Below are 3,655 nucleotides of genomic sequence, written 5' to 3'. Positions count from 1 at the left end.
AGATGAATGAACGAATGTATTAAAAAAAATGGGTCGATGTATGCATGAAAGGAGGATAAACTGATAAATGAATTTATAGAATGATATATAGATTTATGGATGGATGGACGAATGGTTGCATTGATGTATTGATATTAAATTAATAAATATATTAATTCATGGATGATTGAATCTGTAAATTATAAACAAACAAATGAACGAAATTGATTAATACATGAATGGTTTATTGAATGAATTGATGAATGAATTAATTAATCAATGATTGATGTAATTAATAGGTCTGTAATATTAAAAACGAAATAAATGTATTCTTTTCTGTATTTTTAATTTACCTATTAATAGACATAACATGTGGAGGTAAAGAGGCAACCCTAAATTGCAGTGGAAGTCATTTCATACACGTAAAATCTGCAACATTTGGTCGTCACGAAAATGGAAGTGTATATTGCGATCATACATCTAGAAACACTGATAATACTAATTGTGGTGAGTGGGATAACGCACTGAACTTTGCTGCTGGCAAATGCAATTGTCAATACAAATGTTCTCTGGTGGCAAAACAAAATAGTTTGCTTATTGATAATAATCCCTGTTCCGATACCTACAAGTACTTGGAAATTGATTTCGAATGCATTCAAGGTAAGTTTGATAGGATATTTCATTAAGGATAGTTCATTATAGTGTACACTGGGTACTTATATTAGATTATTAATTATTAGGGGATGGGGGTCAACATTTTTCCTAAAAAGGAAAGGGGATCTGGGGGTCCTCCCCGGGAAAATTTTGATTTCTAGATGGTGGGAAATGACCTTTCCCGACTTTTAAGCTAGGTTTCTAATGACTTTGTTCTTAAAAATTAAAGGTTTCCAAAGAATAGGGGGGTTCGGGGGTCTTCCCCCTGGAAAATGTTGATATCTAGAAGGCGGGAAATGAGTTTTCCCGACTTCTGAGGTATCTTAATTACTTTTAAGTTCTTTAAAATTCAAGGTTTTCCCCTCTTGAAAACGGTCAGGTAAATTTATCCCATTGTTATTACTGTAGATAGGCCTTATGTGTGTATACATACATAAAAAAAAATGGGTAGTTGCATACGATTTTTTTCCATGAATCCATAAATCCCAAAAAGGGAAGGGGGTCCGTGGGTTCTCCACAGGTAAAATTTTGATTCCTAGAAGAGATATGAGATTTCCCGACTTCTGAGGTGTCTTTTAACTACTTTAAGTTCTTCAAAAGTCAAGGTTTTCTACTTATTATTATACTTATTATAATGAATCAATGAACCCAAAGAGAAAAGGGAGGTTTGGGTTCTTCCCGGGAAAATGTTAATTTCTAAATGGTGGGAAATGAGCTTTCCCGACTTCTGAAGTACCGTATCTTATAGCGATTTTAATTTTAAGTTCTTCAAAACGGTCAGGTAATTTTTTCCCAATCCCGAAAAGAAAGGGGGTCGGGGGTTCACCCCCGGGAAAATTTTGATTCCTAGAAGCGGGAAATGAGCTTTTCCGACTTATGAGGTGTCTTTTAATTACTTTTAATTTCTCCAAAAATCAAGGTTTCCCCCCTCTTGAAAATGATTCATTAGAACCAATGAACCCCAAAGAAAAAAGGGGTCCGGGTTCCCCCAAGAAAATTTCGATTTCTAGAATGCGGGAAATGACCTTCCCTGACTTCTGAAATGTCTTTTAAATGACTTTTTAAGTTCTTCAAAATTCAAGGTTTTCCCCTCTTGGAAATGGTCAGGTAAATTTTTCTCATTTTTTATTTTATGTGTGTATACATAGGCATACATAAATAATTGAGTAGTTGCATGCGTATTTTTTTTTTCCATGAATCGATAAATCCCAAAAAGAAAGGGTGATCCGGGGGTTCTCTCCCCGGGAAAATTTTAATTCGTAGAAAGCGGGAATGAGCTTTCCCGACATTTGAAGTGTGTTTTAATGAATTTTATGTTCTTCAAAATTCTAATTTTCTGATTGTAACATAAAAAAAAAAGAAAAACCAGCTCACGGGTCCTAAAAATTTTCTTTCCCCGGTCACACAAAAATCTCCAGGCATTATTTTGTGCAAAAAAAGTGGGGGGGGGGGGGGCGGGCCGAAAAGTACCTGGAATCCTCCTAAGAATCGTTGCCCAGCTTTAGAAACTTTCATTCAGGCCATTGAGGAGGACGTTAAAAACCACGCTCCTAGTCCAGATTTCCGCGACAATCTCACAAAAAAATGAGAGCAGGCCATTGCCAATTTGCGTCAGCGTGATGATATTATCATTAAACCAGCTGATAAAGACTCTGCCACTGTCGTAATGGACATTAAATTCTATGAAGAGGAGTCCTTAGGACAACTAAACAATCCTCTTCACTATCGGAAGCTCACAGAGGACCCCACTCCGGAAATATCTAAGGGAGTGGGAAAATCTGTATTTAAGATGGTTAAAAAGGTTCCATCGATCCCAAAATTGGACCCCATCTCATCCAGGTCGATCCGGCACCAGGACGTTACTATGTCCTACCCAAAATCCACAAAGCAGGCCATCCTGGAAGACACATCATTTCGGGCAACGGTACTTCTACAGAAAAAATCTCTGAATATGTGGATGATTCATTGAGACCATATGTTGTTCTCCCCTCGTACATTCAGGACTCCACGGACTTTATCCGCATAATTAAACAAATTTCAAATTTACCTAATAATACTGTTCTGGCTACACTTGATGTTTCGTCATTATATACTAATATCCCTCACGAAGAAGGTGTTAATGCGTGCATTTCAAATTACAAACAAATTCGGGGCAAAACCCCCATCTAAATCACATCTACGTGAACTTATGCTGATTCTGACCAATAATAACTTTGTTTTCGGCGACGGTCATTACCTTCAAATTCATGGCACAGCGATGGGCACTAAAATGGCTCTATCTTTTGCTAACTTATGGGACAATTTGAGGCCAATTTCATGTCCCTACAGCCCTAGAAACCAGATGATTGGTTTCGTTACATTGATGATATCTTCATGATCTGGACCCATGGTGAAGATAGTTTGGGTACGTTCCTATTGAACATTAATTCGGCTCATCCCACAATCAAATTCACTGCTAACAAATCCACAAGCAGTGTAGACTTTCTGGACATCACCGTGACCATGGAAAATGGTGCACTCAAAACTGATCTCTTCCGTAAACCCACGGATAAGCATATGTACCTGCTCCCTAGCAGCTGTCACCCCCGCACTGTACAAAAAACATTCCGTACAGCCAAGCATTGCGCATGAGCTATCAGAACATCTATGCTTGATCAATCAGTAGCCGAACATTTCAATTTAGCTGGTCATTCAATTTCAAATTTCAGAGTGATTGCAATTGACCATAATGCCAATTGGAGGGACAAAAATCGCAAAGATAAAGAGAATCACTGGGAAATTTTACTTAAAACCACCACACCATTTGGACTTAATATTAGGAACGTTCTCCCAATACACTAAATTAAACCTATGGCATTCCAAATTATTCTAGATAAATCATTTGGCTTATTTATTGAGGCATGCCTCTAAAGTTTAGTTTTGGCATTCCTGTGTTTAGGCTGTTTATTCTAATCCCACCTAGCCTATTGTTTCTAATCATGCTTGCATGAAATTCTCACTTTATACTATATGACTTTTCAAC

Source organism: Anneissia japonica, unplaced genomic scaffold, assembly GCF_011630105.1.
Source record: "Anneissia japonica isolate Jap-2015-1 unplaced genomic scaffold, ASM1163010v1 scaffold4929_len162294_cov128, whole genome shotgun sequence".
Lineage (NCBI taxonomy): Eukaryota > Metazoa > Echinodermata > Crinoidea > Comatulida > Comatulidae > Anneissia > Anneissia japonica.
The sequence above is the reverse complement of the archived record's forward strand: the minus strand, read 5'-3'. Positions refer to the sequence as shown.